General features: G+C 46.7%; 1 protein-coding gene across 1 annotated transcript in view; it reads left to right on the top strand.

Annotated features, from left to right (window-relative positions):
* The first annotated feature begins 505 nt into the window (after window positions 1–505).
* Window positions 506–19,833, top strand: part of CACNA1E (calcium voltage-gated channel subunit alpha1 E) — a 497,630-nt gene continuing 478,302 nt past the window's right edge. The window contains exon 1 of the mRNA XM_063710329.1: window positions 506–879. The gene's annotated coding sequence lies outside the window, so the exon portion shown is untranslated. The remainder of the gene's footprint in view (window positions 880–19,833) is intronic.

Here is a 19,833-nt window from a genome sequence, read left to right as displayed (position 1 = left end):
GGCAGCGAACAGGCTCTGCATCGGGCTGGGGCTTCCCTTGGGAAGCGTCTGGCTCAGGGGCTGGTCCCCCACACCTCTCCTTCCCCCTTAACTTGATCCTTGAAGCCCCCAGTTCTCTTGTTTCTTTTCAGATGTAATCATGCTTTTCCTCTCCCTGCCCAGTAAGGCCAGCGGCCAGGACCCTGGTGAGGTCCAGAGCTGGAGCCCAGGAAGGGGCCATCCCGCCCGCAAACGAGAATCGGGTACTCCAGTGGAAATCGCCCGCGGAAGTTTGAGGTTATTGAACTTTTCCACAGAAACCCTGACCTAAATTCTTGACCTCAGGCGGTTTACAACACAAATCCCGGCCTAAATGAAGCCTCGTGGCGCCCCCCTCCCCCCGCCCGCCGCCCCCAGCCCCGGGTGTATGCGCGCTCACGCCGGCGTTCAGCTCCCACCCTCCCGCCGCTCCCTCGCCGCCTCGCGCGTGCCGCCCGTGTCTGGACAGCGATATCTTCTGTCTGGATATAGCTCTCTTCCCTCCTCCTTTGTTAGTCCCTGGTCTGCCCTCTCGGGGCGGGGGCATATATGCGAGTTCTCTTTCTGATTGCCAGAAATTTCTTTTCCACTGTGTGAGCAAGAGACAGATTTTTTTAAATTGTCTCTCTTCTCTTTTATTTATTTTGTTCTCCGTTTGTGGCCCTCACCTCCGCCTGCCTTCCTTCCCCATTCTTTCTGTGGATTCCTCCTTCTTCCCCCTTCAATTTCACCATTTCTCCTCCCCCGTCTTCGCCCTCCCCTCCCCACCCCTTTCCCCTTTTAAAATAATTCAGTGATGTCTCGGGAATACTAGCACACCCTCTTCATTCAGCTGAGCGCGGGACTCTGCATTAATTCAAGGTAAGCCCCGGGGTTTTACTGCCAGAGATGTGTCTGTCTTGCGCCCCGCATCCACTGCCGGCGGGGCTGCGCTGCACTCCCCGGCGGCGCCACCGGTCTGGCCCCCGCGCTTCTACGCGTTGGGGGGATGCATGGACCTTGGAGATCCGTAGTTGGCCCTAACCTTCTCGGAATCTCCTCTGCACGCGCTGCCTGTTCCTCCTCTGCACGCTCTGTCCGTTCCTTTGCAACTTCCGTGGGAATTGTCCTGGCATGGGAAAGCCCCCGCGCTCTTTGGCGCTTAGGGTGTGCGTGTTGCGCCCCTTGCCGCAGCGCTCAGGGCAGCATCCCGCTCGAGGATGCAGGGTTCTCACCAAGCAGTGAAGGGGGCTCACGCGCCGCCGGGGAGCGGAGCCAGGCTCCGAGAAGGGAACAGGCTCGAGCCGCTGGGTTTTCGCAAGCCTTGGGGCCTCCGGCCGCCCTTCCATGCCTCCGGGCGCGGGCGGCTCAGCAGGTCCCCGGCTTCGGGAAGTTTTGTGCGCGGATCGCTGGTGGGGAGGGCGCGCGGGCCAGTGGCTGAGCTTGCAGCGAAGTTTCCGTGAAGGAAGCTGCATGTGCCTTTGGAGGCGACTCGGGACTGCTGCTGTAGGGTGGACTGGGTGTCTATGGAGTTGCGGGTCAGAGCGAGTAGGGTGGGTCCTTTCCTGGGACAGGACTGGGAATTGGGGCTCGAAGTAGGGGAGGAAAGAGCACAGAGGAAGCCAGGCTGCATAGTGTGACTTGCTTTTTGATCCGGCTTGAGTCTCCTTGTGCGAGAGTGGTTGTGCGTCCTTTCCCAGGGATGGAACATCCAGTTTTCTGTGCTTTTTTGCTTTGTGCCCATGTCTTGGAGAGAATAATGGGAGACACTAACCCACCGACGTCTCCCTTCAGATCGCGGCTTCCTCCTTGCGCAGGGGACTGAGGTCACTTGCTGCAATCGTGTCTGTGAGTCTGGCTGCTCTGAGCAGATGATTCAGGCTGTGGGTGCGTGCAGAGATCTGGGGGCTTGTCGTAATGGTTCACCGTGTTGGAACATTGATTCGTACTTACTCTTGGCTGAGAATCACACTGTGTCATAGAAACATCATCCTCAGAGGAAAGGCTGGGAGTCAGGATAAGCTTAATCCACAGAGCAGACTGAACTCAGAGAAGTGTTTTCCTGCAAGGAAAGGATGTTTCTGATGCTTAAATAAGGGCATTACTTTATCTCCACTGAGGTCAGAACCAGAGGAAAACGGGCTTTCTCTCCTGGGGTTGGGATTTGGGCTAGACACCAGGAAAAAACTTCCCATTTGCAATTCCAAGATAAATTGCTAATGGGAAAATATAGAACTTCCACTGTAAATACGTGGGTCTTGTAGGATGGTGCAGCGATTTCTACCATCTAAACTAAGATGACCATTTCTTGTTGTTTGATTCCATTCTACTGTTCTCTCACATGCTAAGTTTCTGACCAGCTAAGAAGTTTTTTACCACTTTGTAGTATAGTGTAATCATATCATTTATGATTGACTGATTGTCCAAGCTGGGACATTTCTGAGAGTGGACAGAGATGTTGGTAATAATTACACATGGCCAATGAAGACTCCCATGCAGATAGAGATAAATGATTGCCGTAAGAGTAACTGTATTTATGCTAGGTTAGAGGTAGGGATAATTCAAGAGGCAACGTGCTTTGGTTTCATGTCATTTGGATCTTGCATCGTTTTTCCTGACTCAGATTTCTAATGGACTTTATTTCAGTTCCCTCTGAAAATCCAGCTCTCAAATACAAATCTCTTTCCTTTGATGAACACCTTTTTCTCTAATTACATGAGTCCCTCTGAAATGCCCATTCCTGGAGTGGAGCTTCATGCTCTAACTCTGCAGGGATGACAAACTGAGAGTGATTTACATCTATTCCTCTGTCTTCTTGGTTGTATTTATGAGTCTGGGACTCCCAGGAGGCTGTCCTTCTGCCAGGAATTGTGAGTGTTGTGGTGATGGTAGCATGATATACAGTGACCCACAGAATCACATGGTTGAGCTATTGGATCATCGCTGTCACAGCGCCTCCACTCCTGGAAGGCTAGGATGTGTGTGTTGAGTGTGAGAGAGAAGGAAGAGGAAAAAAAATCCTACATGTCTGGATTTCAAACTGAGAAACTCATGTTCAAGAAACATCCTATTGTGGAGAAATATCTGTTTTTTACTTCCTTGCTTGTGTGAGGGAGTGATGAGGACTCTTATGGATGTGTCAGTCACACCTCCATCCCCCTTGCAGCCCATAAATCTGCCAGACAGCTAAGTTCCTGCAGGGCCTCAAAAAGTGTAGTTACCATTGATTGATTGCTTATTGCTATATTTTCCAAATATTATACCAAGCAGCTTCCAGGCATTTTCATAATTAATTGTTAACCAATCCTATTAAGTAGGTATCCCCATTTTATAGATGAGGAAACTGATGCTCAGAAAAGTTAACTAACTTTCTCAAGTTCACCCAGCTAGTAGGAGGCAGAGCTGGGATTTGAACCCAGGCTAGCTGACTCCCTGCACACGAGGTTGACCCTTTGTGCTGAAGTTGATGGCGTCTGACTCACAGAGTTAGTCCCAGCTGCTCAGCCTGGGGGGTGATGGCTGGTTCCAGAGTGGGGTAGATTGGCCAGTCTGCTCAGCCATCCTGACTGGTCCTTAACTCATGTTACCCCTGTTTTTTCTGTCAGCAGTGTCCTTGCTTGGTGTCCGTCTTAGTCCATTTTGCTTTGCCATAAAGGAATACCTGAGGCTGGATAATTTATTTTTAAAAAAGAGGTTTATTTGGGTTATGGCTCTGCAGGCTGTACAAGAAGCATGGTGCCAACATCCATTTCTGGTGAAGGCTTCAGGAAGCTTTCACTCTTTGTGGAAAGGGAAGGGGAGCTGGTGTGTGCAGATCACATGATGAGAGAGAAGCGAGAGAGAAGCAAGAGAGAGAGGAGGGAGGCTGTTTCTAACAACCAGATCTTGTGGCAATTAATAGAAAGAGAATGCATTCATTACCTCGAGGATGGTGCCAAGCCATTCATGAGGGATCAGCCCCCATGACCCAAACACCTCTTACTAGGTCCCCAACTCCAACACTGGGGGTCACATTTCAGCATGAGATTTGGAAGGGATGAACAACCAAACTTTGTGTGTCTTCCACTTTTTGCCTGGCAACCTAGATCTCACCACAGGGATCTCACCTCGGGATCCCAGTCCAGTGAGCTCATGAATCCTACCTGGGGTGGTGGAATTGTCTAATGGAAAGGCAGAGCACATGTCACCATCTGATTTTCAGGGTTTGTCTGCACCTTAGTTATTGATGCCTGCTTCTCTCAGGATCATAGTCAGGTGAATCCAGTTGTCTCAGAGGCTGACCATGGCCTAGATTGGAAAAGGCCTTCTCACTCCTTGGCTTCCCCAGAAATAGTTCTGTAGACTAGTAGGGGAACCAGACAATCACTAGTTGATAGTGTGTTGGTTGGGGCCCTCAGATCCTCTCTATCATAAAGGAAAAAATAGAGGCTCATGTAGATAATTCTAGGCATTGTCATTCCCACTTACCCTGCAGCACAATAATTTACCAGACCAAGAACAGCATGGCTGGGGGGAAAGGAGGCAGGACGGAGATTGGGTCAGGGTAGGGTAGTTAAAGAGTACTGCGTGGGAGACTTCATTTCTACCCAACTCAGCCTCTCTAAGAAGCCATGTGACCTTGTGCAAATCACTAACCTAGTTGGGCCTCATTTAACTTGTCTGAAAATGAAGGTTGGGATATTTTCTAGCTTCAGCAGTCCCACAATTCAGGGTGGCTTTCTGCTCTGTGCTCTGTAAATCTGAGGCAGAACCACGCCTTTTCTCTTCCCTTCTACTGGGGGAGGGTAGGCGGGGCAGATGGGGCTTATGGACAGGAGTTAGATGGAGGGCCAAGGAAGAAACCTTCTTGGTGGAGCAGCGACTGCCCTTGGTCTCCTGTAGGCAGGCCTCAGCCCGGTTCTGGTCTGGAAAAATTGGGTAGCTCAGCTGGTCAGGGATGAGTAGATGAGATGCTGGCATATATTACTTTGCATTCCCAACAAGTGAGGGAGAATTGGGAAAAGCAGGAAATACAATACTATACTAACAACCATCTACAATATGCCCTGAATGATTATCTGAGCAGTGGGGGAAGAGGGTGGGGGTGAGAGATAGGACAAAGGGAGAAGGAGAGACATGGTCTTTGTCCTCCTGGTGCTGACAGTGTGGGGAGAGCCTAGAACTAGGCCATTGGACCAAGTATACATGTTACAAACTATAAAGCCATTCAGAACCAAAAAGCCTCTTGCAAAACCATTTTTACAAACAGTTGTAACAAATTAAAGTTAGAGTTGTTTATGTGCAAATAAAGTACCTTCCTGGCAGAAGCAAAGATGTGTGGTACCTTTCTCATTGTAACCTGGAAAACTGGTGTTAGGAATGTCATCCTCATCCCTGACATGAGGATTCAAGAAGGTTCTATTGTCTGCAATACATGCATGGACTTGGGGGTAACTGCACTGAATGAGGTTATAGAATGGGGCTCCTCCAAGGAAAGGCCTTCCCATTTATGTTCATGTGTTATTGCTGTGGAAGATTCAGTCTCTGAATCACAGGGCCTTTGTAACTATGTGGATGACAGTTGAAAAATAAAATTTCCTCCATAAACACTAGTCTGGGCTTGGGGTGAAGAGAGAGTGCTCTAGATTCTCAGTACAGGATTGGTAGTGACAGCAGCAGCTGAATGGGGCTGAGGGAGGGCACAGCCCCTGGGAGCACCAGGATGAAGGTGTGATGCTGTCTTGGGCACAACTGCATATGGCACGGGAGTGCATCCGTCCCTGTGAGTTTTCATATAATTTCTAACCTGGGTAAAAAAAATCTAGGGCTGCACCGATGGCCACACCTCTTATTGATGAAAGTATCACTGTAGTTGCAAAAATGCAACTTGGTATCAAAGTAGTTTTGTGTGCCTTGCTGTCTTGCAGAGAGTATCTGTGTGTATGCCTCTCTTAAGTGCCTTTTGGGGTTCCTTCCCCTTTCTCATGAACCAAATGTGTACATGTGCTTTTTCCAGAAGGAATGAGAAAATAAAGATGGAAATGACATGCATGGTTCTTTCTCTTAAGTGATTGGTTTCTAGCTCTAAGTCCAGTACTTTAATAAAGTATTTCTTTTATCAAATTATATATTCTCTGACGCTGGCATAGTGGATCTGGTCTTGTTCCAATCCATACTAGCTATATGACCACAAGAAAAGCACTTAAACCTGCTGGGTCTCCACTTATTAATACACAGGCACAGAACTGTCTTTCAGAGAAGGGGAACTGGAGCCAATGGCCACTTGAGGCCCCTTCCCATGTTAGGATCATTGACTGTCATATGATTCCGTCTCCCTTCCCTTCTCTCTCTTCTTCTATTATCTATCTCCCCCTCTTACCCTTTACTAGTCATACAATAGGATTTTTTTTGTTTGCTGTATTTACTGAATAGGAATTTTATTCTTTGTTCTTAATTTAAAAAGCTGTGAGGAGCATTTTACATTTCTGCTTCTGAAAAGAAGGTAAATTGAGTTACTCTTGACTTATTTAGTCCTTGATTGATGTTTTCTTGAAAGTAATGATCCTAAATACAAAAAAGTTCTACCTTTTCCTTAGTAAGGGATTCATAATGACAGGTAAACACACATCCAACTTCCGCCTTCTTTTTTTGTTGGATCTCAGACTCTGGGTTAATGAGCTATTCGGTGCTGAAGTCTGAGAGTCCTAGGTTCATCCAGGCAAGGAAAGCCAGCCTTCCAACCTCAGAACCTGAGCCCTGGTCCAGAGCAGCTCCCATGATGACTGGAGAGGAAGGAGCCTGGGCTTGGGGGTCAAAGCCCCTTATGTGAGCTCAGTTCTGTCACTGGGTGAAAAATCACTTAAGTTCTCCCTGCTTTCCCTTTCCTTTCTTCTACTCTCCTTTCCCCTCTTCCCTCTTTCTGAAAATGTGTCCTGAGGTCCTGTTCTGGGCCAGGCACTGACTAGGATACTGGGAATAGAGCAATGAACAAGACAGCCAGATATCATACTGTTGTGGAATTTATATTATATTGTAGGAAGAGAGAAACCATACATAGATAAGTAGATTAAAAAAAAAATCAGACCGTAATGAATGGCATTTGGAGAATTAATAGAGGGTGATGTGGCAGTGACAGGGTCACACTTTAGATAGCAACATCAGGGAAGGCTTCTGAGGAGATGATTTTAAGCCAAAGATCAGAATGATAAAAATGAAATAGGATCTATATCACAGATTCTCTATGGCTATTATGAGGAATAAGTTAAATTGTATGCAGACGTGTTTGAGACTATGGAATGAATGCAGCACATTTTATATCTCATTGAGCAAAATTCTCTGAGGTTGAGCATTGTGATTAATTAATGTTTGCAGTTTCAGTACCTAGCATAGTAGTGAATGTAGGATGAATTAAATTATAAATGTAAATCGGGAGTTCAAAGGAAATGTTTAAGAAATAAATTAGATGATGCCTAGGACAGGCCTTTGTGGAAGGAAGATTCTGTTCCTTCCACTGTTGCCACTACTGGACTTTCCTGGAGGTTTGCATCCATGAAGCCCCGGGAGAGTGGAGGTTCCCTGGGTTTACAGGGTACAGAGGGATGGAGAGGGACAGGCAATACTGAGGGAGTAGTGTTCTTGAGTAAGTTCCAGGTTGCTCTTCTTGCTTTTCAGGGTCTTCTTAACCCAGAGCGGACAGAGGTTAGCTTAGCAGGAATTGGGAAGAGATGTCCAGGCCTCCTTCCATCTCCTGCATCTGGGAGGGTGGCTGTTTTTCCCACGCTGCACAGGATGCAGACTTCATAGCCTTTGCCTTCCTCCAGTGCTGCCACAGCTCTCTCTTCTCTCCAGCCCAGGGTGGAGCCCATCGTGCTCAGAGGGGCTCTCAGTCCACTCCACGGACTGCTGACTGAGACTTTGCAGACCTGCTCCCCTTCTCCCTGCTACCTGCCTGCCGGAAGAGTTGAGTCAACACAGCCCACCTCCTGCACCCAGAGCTGTGAGTCACAGTTGTTCAAACACGGAGGTGTGAATCACTCAACTTCTAGCCTTTGAGACATCTTGGGTGACAGCTGAGGGAGAAGGCTGTGTGTGTGTCCCTGCCCCTCACTTCCCTTTGGGTTTATCATGCTTCCTGCCCTTAGACCCTAGAGCTCAGACCTCACGGCCCTTCCCCAGGGCCACAAGACCAGTCTGGGGGTACATGGAGTGTTTATTCACTGACACGGGAGGGGTCCTTAGGAAGAACATCCTGTCCCAAGGTGTGGTTCCCGGACCAGCCACATAGCACCCTCGAGAACTTCTTAGGCATTCAAATTCTCATGCCCGGTCCCAGACATCCTGAATCAGAAACTCTAGGGGCGGGGCCAAGCCCTCCAGGGGAGTCTCATGCACGTTAGTTTGGGAACCCCTGTTAGAAGGATAACTGAGTGTGGAGCATCCAGCATGTGCCAGAAACTAGTTTTTAATTTTTATTTATTTATTTATTTATTTTTAAATTTTTATTTTTATTTTTTTGAATTATTTTTGGTGTATCTAGGCCAAGGAAAGAGGAGATCGTGGGTGGGGAAACAGACTGAGGGAATCAGAAGCACCACTGTCCATCCAGAATTAAATCCACATCCCAGCATCTTCTGCAAATATTTCACTAATTATTTCCTCTCGGAACTCCTCCCTTCGTGCTCCTTCCTCTGGTGAGGCCGGCGCTCCCCTCCCAGGCCGCAGTGGACAGGCAGGGATTGGGTTCCGTGTGCCTGCCACACCAGGCAGGCTCTTGCGGCTCCCAACTAGACGGCCTTGCACTCCGCGTGCACTGGCCACACATCCTCGCCTCCTCCACCCGCTCCGCCGCCGGTTTCCTTGGAAGTTAAATCTTGGAGGATTTGTCCACACCCAGGCCGCTGCCAATCCCAGCTCCTTCCCCAGCGCCTCATTTCCGATTTTTTCATATGCTAAGTCGTTTAACAACTCCCCAGAAACTAGTTATATTGTATGTACACCTTTTTGAGGTACAGGAATTGTCATTCTTGTTTTATAGATGAGCAGAAAGGCCTGCAGAACCCGAGATCATAGTAGGTGGTAGATCCTGAGTTTGAATCCAGTCTTGACTTCGAAACCAGAATTATTGTGAGGTTTGGACCTCTAATTAAAATGTAAATATTTCTGACGACATCTGTTACTAATCAGTAACATCTTTGTGCTCTTAGTGCTAATTCCTGTCCTGGCCATTCACAATAGACTGCTGAGAGGAGAGCGGAACAGCCCTGAGAAGCAGGCCTGGATACCTTATGGTGTCTCATGGGTGCCCCCACGGCTTGGCAGTTTCTCCTGTGGTTAGCTCTGGCTGAGTTCCTCCTCCAGATGGGACTGAGTGACTGATCCTTAAACACAGGTGCTTCCCAGTCCACCCTGGCCCTTTCAGCTATTTGTGGTCCACACATCCCTCCCTTTGCCTTGGCCATCACTCGTATGCTGGTGACTTCCAAATTTCTGTTCTAACCTAGGATTCTCTTTTGAGTTTGAGATTTCTCTCCAACTGAATACTAGATGTTTATACTTCAGCACCTCATAGTGTCTCAAACTCACCTTGTCTAAAACCTAACCCATCTTCATTTCCCAAATCTTGTCCTCCTCTCACATGGCCTCTTTCAGCAAATGGTACCGCCCTCTGTCCTGTTGCCCGAGACAGAAATCTGGGAGTCATTTGTGACTCTTGTTCCTCCCTTTTGCCCTGACGTTCATCACCTGACCTGCCCTCACCCACTCCATGTGGGCCTGGCTCTCAGTTGCTCATCCTGATTCCTCGATCCCTTTGGGCTGTCCTGGGTTCTTCTCCTTTGCGCTCCCTTGGCATCCCGTGCTTACCTCTGACACTGTGCTCCTTAGGTAGTGTTGTAACCGTCAGCCTCTCCTAGGCTGAGATCCTTGATGGCGAGGATTGTGTCTTTTATCTATGTGTCTCCAATGCTTTGCCCTTAGGTGACTGATAAGTTTACTGAATATATAAACAAGTAAAGAAGCTACTCTGGAACCTTTGGCAAATCCTGATTCTCCTTCCCTTTGTTGCAGTACAATCTCCCCTATGATGGGGTCATTGTGCTCACCAACTATGACTTTGACAAGATCCTTAACACTTGACTTTGAAGTGACAGTGAGTACCCACCAACTCCTCTCAGAGAAAGCAGGGAGTTGACTGAAGGCAGTAATACTACGGAGTGTGTATGTGGTATATATATCTGTGTAGAAAGTGTTGCCATGAAGCTGAAGTGGAAGAATCCAGGCAGATTTCATATTCCTGCCAACTTTATATCCAACAATTTGTAATTTATAGAAAATCAAAGAAGAGTTTTCTCTGATCTCCCCAACCCCCGTCTTTCCCCCCAGGGTGAAGACTGTATTTCAGTTATCACTGTATACCCACAGCTCCTCAATATGTTGTCTAGAACACAGTTAAGTGCTAAATAAATGTTCAGAAAGAGCTTTGGCTAATGGCAAGAACTCTAGGAAAGGTTCTGGGTTGGGAGAATGAGGGCAGGACCTACAAATCCATGATCAGACCAGCTGAGTCCCATGGCTTTGAATATCATCTTTATGCCCCACACTCCTGTAGCAGTTAGCTTTTGCTGCATAATAAATCACCTCCGATCTCAGAGGCCTAAAACAACAGTTAGCATTTCTCACAATTCTGTGGGTTGGCTGGTGGTTCCTTTGTCCTAGGCTGGCCTGGCTGGAGTTGGATGGTCTGGTTTGGCCTCACTGACATCTATGGGTCATCAGCTGAGGCAGGGGCAGGGGGACAGCTGGGATGCTGGAGCCTCTCTCTTCACGATTTCACGTCCTCAGAGAGGCCAGCCCAGGTGTCTTCACATAGTTGCAGAAGGTTTCAGAAGCAAGTGTCTTTGTTTGAGCTGCTGTAACACAACACCATAGGCTGGGTGGCTCATAAATAGCAGAAATTTAATGTTCACAGTTCTGGAGGCTGGGAAGTCTGATATCAAGGTGCTGGCAGATTTAGTCGTGGTGAGGGCCTGTTTCCTGGTTCATAGGTGATGCCTTCTCACTGTGTCCTCACATGGTGGAAAGGTAAGGAGCTCTCTGGGGCCTCTTTTGTAAGGGCACTAATCCCATTCATGAGGTCTCCACCCTCATGACCTAATCACCTCCTAAAGGCCCCACCTTCTAATACCATTACAATGGTGAATAGCTTTCCACATATGAATTTGGGGAGGATACAAACATTCAGACAATAGCAAGGAGAGAGGGCAAGCCCCAATGAGCAAGCCTTTTTCAGTTCTCTGCTTGTGTCACATTTCCTACTGTTCCATTGCCTAAAGCAAGTCACATGGCCAAGCTAGATTCAGTATAGGAAGTGACTACCCAAGGCGTGGATATAGGAAAATGTGAACAAATTGGGATTTGTGTTAGCCTGGGTCCTCTGAGAAGTAGCCACCAAGATGGGGTGAAATGTACATGGATTTTTATTAGGAGAAAAACTGATGAGAGTAATGGGGAAGGAGTTGGGAAAGGCTAGAAAAGCCATCAGACCACCATGCAAGTCTAACCCTGAGTGACAGATTGAGGGAAGGTAAATTGAGTTCAAGGGTCCCTGCCTGCTGTGCAATCTGAGGATTGCAAGGCTTTTGGGAGGCCCTCACGCCAAAGTTGGCTATCAAGGGAGTCCTGTGTCTCCTAGAGGTCTGCTAGGCGCATTCTCACAGCCACCATAGTGTCATTACTCAAAGAATTTATCACAACTCCCAAATTTATACTTCCAGCTCAGACCTCTCTCCTAAGCTCTAGACCTCTATAGTCAATGGCTTTCTTGATCTTTCCACTGGGTGGTCTCAGAGGCATCTCACAGTGAACTCTTAATCTCTGCCTCCAAATCTGTTTTTCCTCCAGCTTTCTTTGTCTTGGTGAGTGGCGTCTTCATCCACCCGCAAGTCCAGGAGTCATTGTTGATACTTGCATCTCTGTATTCCTGTAGGTGATCCATTATGAAAGCCTGTCCACCTTATCCCTCAATATGTCTCGACCTTGTCTTCTTCTCTCCAGCTCTGCTGCCATTACCAAGACCAAACCATCTTCATCTCTCCCTTGGACAACCACAACAGCCTCCTAACCAATCTCTCCACTTCCCCTCTGGTCCCCTTGTGGAGCTCCAAGCTCCACAAGGAAGCCTGCATGATCTTGAAGCATAAACATGATTATACCACTTTTCACCTTGAACTCCAAGATCTTAGCCATGGTCTCTGTGCCCCGCATGCTCCAGCCCCTACCCCACCACAGCTTCAATGCCTACATTGCTCTCTATCACCCACCACCTTCCAGCTACTCTGGCCTCTTTTAAAACACACCACACTCTTTCTCACTGCAGGCCTTTGCACATGCTGTTCCCTCTCCCCATAATCTCCCATTCTCTCACTCCCCATTCACCTGGTTAGTGCCTATTCATTGTTCAGTTCTTGATTTAACTGTCATTTCTTCAGTGAGATCTTCTGTCTCACAGACAACTGCCACCCCTCACCCTAGCCCATCTAATTTATGTTCCCCTATGACACTCTCTTATAGCATCCTACAGTTTTATAGCTCCCATCCCAGTTCATGTGTGTATACTTAGTTACTTGTTAATTTAGCATCTGTGTCTCTCAGGCAGAAAGTTCCCTAAGGATTGGGACTGTGTTTGCATTGTTCATGGCTGTGTCTCGGAGCCCAGCACAGTGCTTGGTATATAGCAGCATATCAATCACTGTTGGTTGAATGGATACAGGTCCAAGGGAGTGGAGGGGAGTAGGGGAGAATGGGTCTTGCAGGGATTTGCCCCTCCCGGTCCCTGACTCAGGAGGAACTGAAGCTGCTCTGGTTCTGAGCGTGTGAGCCGAGACGTAGCATTGTTTCTCCCTGCACATTCCTTGCTGCCTTACCAGCCTCATGCTCTCCGTGCCCTCATTTTGGGGATATTGTCATACTGAAGACCCAGTGTCTCAAAGGAATTGGGCTGATCAGCTGTTCCTGGATTGGACAGAGAAGCTGAGGCCCCTTCCTGAGCTCACCCCTGACCTATGAAGGCATCCCAGCTCCCTGATTTCGTTCTGATTCCTGCTTCCTCTGGCTTTCACCACCACCCCTCCCTGCCATGGCCACCTCCCCCCAGCCCCCTCTCCCCTTCTTCTCTGCCTGCCTCCAGTTTCTTATGGCTGAAACCATAGGCTGAAGCACCTCAGAAATGTCAAAACAGGGGTCTTGGTGATGCTGGCTGTGCTGCGCATAAGTGGAGGAGAGTGCCAGAGGATCAGCCTGGGGAAGGTGCCTGGGGAACGGGGCAAACACAGCCCGAGTTCCGTGTATGGCTGCCACAACTCCAACCCCAGATTCTGTCATGTTCTGTCCCCCTTGGGTGGGGCAAGGCCTGCTGGCACCTGAGAAATCATTGCTGAAATTCTGTTGCTGAAACATAAAGCTGCCCAAGTCCCTGTGACAGAATTTCCTATTGGCAGGTGAGTCCAACGTAGCATCAGAAGAGCAAGAGCTAAGCAGCCAGGGAGTCAGTGCTGCAGGGCAGGGCTCACGGCAACAAATTTCAGACTGGGTCCTAGCTCTCCCAATTATTAGCTAAGTGGCTCCATACAGTGACTTATTTTCTTTGAGTCTCAGTTTCCTTGATGTATGTAGGAATAGTACCTAACCTCACAGGATTTGTGTAAAGATTGAATCAGTAGAAACAATCAACAAATATTAGCTAGAGATGATCTGGGCTTGTTTGAGAGCAAGGGATTGTACTGAGCTCTTGTGGGAAGGGAAGAGGGCAGGGTGGCAAGCAGAGCTCTAGCTGGGCACCACCATAGTACCTGTGGCTGGCCCTCTTAATCTGCTGTCTTATGGCATCTCAGAGCTTCAAGCCCAATAAAAGTAGATTAAACAAGAATATAAAATATTTGTGGGAGGCAGACGGTGCAGATTGCCTTGGATTTCATATCCTTTCAGGCATGGCTATGGTGGGGAAGTGTATTAGTTAGGGTTCCCCAGAGAGAGAATCAATAGGAGATAGATAGATAGATAGATAGATAGATAGATAGATAGATAGATAGACAGACAATATCTTTCTATCTATCTATTTTAGGGGATTTATTAGGGGAACTGGCTTATGTGATTACGGAGGCTGAGAAGTCCCATCACAGGCCATTTGTAAGCTGGGAACCCTGAGATGCCAGTAACATGGCTCAGTCCAAAGGCCTAAGAACCTGGAAGGACGGTGGCTGGTATAAGTCTTGGAATCCAAAGAGTGGAGAGCCCTGAGTTCTGATGTCCAAGGAGAGGGGAGGAAGAGTGTATCCCAGCTCCAGGAGAGGGTCTTTCCTCTGTTTTTGTTCTATACAAGCCTTCAGGTAATTGGATGGTGCCTGACCTCATTAAAGGTATGCTTTCCCCACCTATTCCACTCAGACTCACACGCCAGTCTCCTTTGGAAACACCGTTAAGACACACCCCAAAATAATGCTTTACCAGTTCTCTAGGTATTCCTAAATCCAGTCAAGTTGACACCTAATATTAACCATCACAGCATGTAAAGTTGTAAGGGCTCGGGTGATGCTAATTTGTAGAGGTCATTCAAACCATTAAGATAATGAAACAGTTTCAGTTTTCTGCATGTGGCTAGCCAGTTCTCCTAGCACTATTTATTAAATAGGGAATCCTTTCCCAATTGCTAGTTTTTGTCAGGTTTGTTGAAGATCAGATAATTGTAGGTGTGCAGTCTTGTTTCTGGGTTCTCTATTCTGTTCCATTGGTCTATGTGTCTGTTCTTATATCAATACCATAAATGCCCATCAATTATAGACTAGATAAAGAAAATGTGGTGCATATACACTATGGAATACTATGCAGCCATAAAAAGGACCAAGAGCATGTCCTTTGCAAGGACATGAATGGAGCTAGAAGCCATTATCCTCAGCAAACTAATGTAGGAACAGAAAACCAAATACTATGTGTTCTCACTTATAAGTGGGAGCTGAACGATGAGAACACATGGACACATTGAGGGGAGCAACACACACTGGGGCCTGTCGAAGACTGGGGAGTGGGAGAAGGGAGAGCATCAGGAAGAATAGCTAATGGATGTTGGGCTTAATACCTAGGTGATGGGACAATCTGTGCAGCAAACCACCATGGCACACATTTACCTATGTAACAAACCTGCACATCCTGCACATGTTACCCTGAGCTTAAAATAAAAGTTGGAAAAAAAAAGAGATAATGAAACATAATTCAATTAAAAGATACAAATTGTACCCCATTTTTATTTTCTAAGTATTCATGGCTTGTTAAGTGTGTACAATGTCAGCTATTACATGGGAACTAGCTCCTGATAAGTTTGCTCTTTTGTTTGGCCTGTAAACATAGAGGATTCTTGAGATTTGCACTGTTATCAGCTTGCCATTGAATAATTTTAATTCTCATTTTCATTGATCCAGAAAAAGTCTTCTAGTTTGGTGGGTGGGGAGCATATATTGACTTTTGAAGGAGACTTGACAGATGTAATTATATCCTAGACTTGCTCCTAAATCCAGTACATCAAACAATTATTAAACTTTGAGTGTGGTGATTATTAACCTTTGTAGTCATAGAACCCTTTGAAAATCTGATGAAAGCTATGGACTCAAACTGATAAAATGCACACTCCAAATGCTGATATTACATCGGGGACCCCAAAGTCTCCTAAAAGTCATTCTACTTGGAGCCTGGGTGGATCACCCTCGATCAAGGCTATCCATCGTGAGTCAACCAGAAGAGGTCCGTGCAGAACGCAGAGGACAGAGATACTACTAGGTGGAAAGGCAGGCCTAGGGCTTGCCCTCATGGAAACATCTGGTGGTATGGGAGTCATGCAGGTAGGGGTGTTTCCATCCTCTGTGTGCTAACTGGATCTCTCTGAGGATGCTACCTACACCTTGAAGGAGAGGGGCTCCCTTCATCAGCTGTGGGCCCAGACGCCACTGAGCAGGCCCACAGGAAGCAATTCACAGTGAGGCAGTGGAGGGTGGACTACATCAGTCCCCAGTCCCTTCTGGCATGAACACACTAGAAGTCTGTGGAAGAGGCTTCCCCTCACAAGCCTCAGCCTTTACTAACTTTATTTCTCCTCCTGACTTGCCCTGCCCTCTCCTCTGTGCCCATCTTCTGGGGTCTCACTTCCTCCAAGCCCACACACATTACATACATCAGGGTTGGCAACATTTTCTGCAAAGGGCCAGACAGTAAATATTTTAGTCTGTGGGCCATGTGGTCTCTGTCTCAACTACTCAGTCCTGCCAATGTAGCTCAGAAGCAGCCACAGCCAATACATAACTCAGTGGGCATGGATGAGTTCCAATAAAACTTTATTTATAAAAGCAAGTGAGCCAGATATAGCCCAAGGGCCATAGTTTGCTAGCTCCTGCTGAGATCATTTGTTTCATTAGGGGCTTACAAAATGATGCTTTCTAATCCTGTAATTCCTTCTTCATTTCTTTTTCTTTCTTTTTTTTTTTGAGACGAAGTCTCGCTCTGTCACCCAGGTTGGAGTTCAATGGCACAATCTCGGCTTGCTGCAACCTCTGCCTCCCAGGCTCAAGGGATTCTCTTGCCTCAGCCTCCTAAGTAGCTGGGATTTCAGGCATGTACCACCACACCTGGCTAATTTTTTGTATTTAGTAGATATGGGGTTTCATCATGTTGGTCAGGCTGGTCTCGAATTCCTGACCTTAGTTGACCCACCCACCTTGGCCTCCCAAAGTGCTGGGATTTACAGGCGTGAGCCACTACGCCCAGCCAATCCTTCTTTATTTCTTAGTTTGAATACATTTATAAAGAGAAACTTTCCTTGCACTATTTGGCTACTTCCATTCCTTTTGAACTCTCTTTAATGAGGCTCTCCTCTCCCCTCACTTCATCAAAATTCTTCTTTCCAAGATCATAAATGGCCTTCCCATTGCTAAATCCAGCGGTCAACTCTCAGTTTTCATCTTGAGATACTTGAACTAATGAGTCCTTGACATGGACAGGCACTTCTTCATCTGGCTTTCAGGACACGCCCTCTCCTTGTGTTCATTGCTAACTCCTTCCAGGGCTTTGTTAATTTTCTGTCATCAACCAGCTGTGAGCCTTGGATACCCCAGGGTGCAGTCCTAAGTCCTCTTCTTTGTCTATAATCACTTATCCAAGGTCCAGATTTAAAATACCACCCAATATAGATGACTTCTAAAGATATAGCTGGCCTTCTTCCTGAATGCTACGCGTGTCCATCCAATTGTTATGAGAGGTATCCACATGGATGTCTGACAGGCACATCAAACTGTGCATATTTAAATATGAATTCTTGATCTTCTTGCTCCTTCTTCAATCTTCCCTATGTCAGTTAATGACAACACCATCTTTCTAATAGCTCTGGCCAAAAAATCTCAGCATCATTCTTGACACCTCTCTTTCACTCCCCACATCCAATCTGTCAGCAAATCCTGTTGGCTCTGTCTTCAAAATATATCTGCTTCTCACCACCTCCACTGCTACCAGCCTGGTTCAAGCTACTGTCACAGCCTCCCATAACTGACACAGGTGGTCATGCTGCCCTACCTGGAGTGTGTTCTCAACCCAGCAGCTCAAAGGATCCTTTAGAAGCTGAGTCAGGGGGTCTCACTCCTCTGCCTGAAACCCTCCAGTGTCTTCCCATCTTACTGAGAGTAGAAGTTAGAGCCTTAAAATGGCCTATGGAGCCCTGCAGGGTCTGAGAGCTGCCCCACCGCTTATCTCCCTGGACTGTCCACAGCTCTCCCCATCTCTCTCTATTCCAGTTGCACAGGTTCCTTGCTGTGCCTCACATGTGCTGGGCACACTTCGCCTCTGGCCCTGTAGACTTGCTCTTCCCTCTGGCATGCTCTTCTCCAGGTTTCTGTATGGCTTGCCCCTCACCACCTTCAGGTCTTTGCTCAAATGTCACTGTATCAGTGAGGCCTTCCCTGATCACATTGCTATTCCTACCAACCCTGCACTCCAAGAAAGGAAGTCAGGATCTCTAGCAAACAGGATCCACACTGTCTTTCCTCTGAGACCCTCAGGAAAGCTGCCTGGTTGCAGACCATGTAGGGAATATCGCCCTGCCCTTCCTTATCCTTAGCCCTAAGTGGATGCTGCAGTTGAAGTCTTGACTGCACATAATGTCCCAAGACTGAAACAGGAGTCTTGTCTTTCCTTCTGTCTCTGTGCAGGACACTGTCAAACCTCCAAGAAAGAGACCTGTTTTTCTTTTCCTTATATGCTAAGCTTTCAGACTTCTCTGGTTGCTGGCCTAGCTGTGCTGTCCTGAATCTGGGGAGTGGGATACCCTCTTTGGATTCACAGGTGGCCTTGGGGTATTTTCTTCAGGTTTTCAGCTGTGCATGCTGCTGTAGTTTTAATCCAAGGCCTGCATCCTGGAGCATGCACTGGCCCAGAAAAAGGCAGTAGTGGCCCTCTCTTTGGGCCTTTTTACCCTTCTGTCTGCCATCCAGGGACCATTGTGCCTTGATTCATCTCCATTCGTCTATGTGGAAATCATGTCTGTAATTTTGAACTTGAATTCACACCTGACATATGAACACTTCAGGTTCCTGCTGGGGGGAATTTGGATGATGTCATGAAGCAGAGATATCTGTGAGGCTGACACCCTGGAGCCTTTCCCCAGCCAAGCTGCTCATAGTCCAGTCCTTTGCCCCCACCCTAGAGCACCACAGACTGTCTGAGCCATATGGGGCCATAGAGATCTCATAGTCCAACTTCTGAGTTTCTCTGCAGTATGCCTGATAAGTAGTTATCCAGACGACCTCACTACTTTTCAGGATAGTCCCTTCTATTTCAGACAGGTCTAATCAATAGAACTTACTTTAGACCTTCAATCTAGTTGAGTCTCCTGTTTTTCCTCTTGATGGGTACTTCTATTTTGACTTTTCAACATTTGCTCGTACAGTGAGGGCTTGAGTGAAGATAGAATCAGTTAACGGACCATTTACTAAGTGGTGCGGTTCTTAAAGGCAGGAACCCATCCTGTTCATCTCTGTATTCCTACTACTTGGCAAAATGCCCAGATGTTAGAGGTGTTCAATAACTGTTAATAATAATGATAAATAAGAAAGTACTACTTATCAAGCTCTTATAATGTGGTAGGCACTACTCTAAGCCCTATACGTGCCTCAAAACAACTCAATGCAGTATATTATTACTGTTTTGTGGATGATGAAACTGAGGCTTAGAAATGTTAAGTACCTTGTCTCAGGTGACATAGCTGTTAAAGGAAGGAGCAAGGATTTAGGCCTAGCACAGCTGACTTTAGAATTCGTACTCTTTGTGTATTGTTTATGGTTCCTTTTTTCTCTGTATTTATTTTATTGTGGTAAAATATATATGACATAAAATTTATCGTGTTAGCCATTTTTAAGTGTACAGTTTAGTGGGATTAAGTAATTCACATTGTTGTGCAACTGCAACTGCTTTCCATTTCTAGAACTTTTTCATCTTCCCAAACTAGACTGCTTACCCATCAAAGACTAACTTCCCATTCCTCCCTCCCCCAGCCCTTGGCAACCACCAATCTACTTTCTGTCTCTCTGAATTTGACTACTCTGGATATCTCATATAAGTAACATCATACGGTATTTGTACTTTTGTGATTAGCTTATTTCATCTAGCATAATGTCTTTTTTTCTTAAAGTAGGAAGTGATTTTGGAATTTAGTTTTCTTTATATTACATCTATATAATGTCTTATATCTGTTACATAGATATAATGCAAAGAAAATTAAAATAAATATAGATATATAAATATCTATATTATATATTTTAATTTTCTTTATAT

This window comes from Gorilla gorilla, chromosome 1 (genome assembly GCF_029281585.2).
Source record: "Gorilla gorilla gorilla isolate KB3781 chromosome 1, NHGRI_mGorGor1-v2.1_pri, whole genome shotgun sequence".
NCBI lineage: Eukaryota > Metazoa > Chordata > Mammalia > Primates > Hominidae > Gorilla > Gorilla gorilla.
Note: the sequence above shows the minus strand (reverse complement) of the source record. Positions and strands in the feature narration are given on the sequence as shown.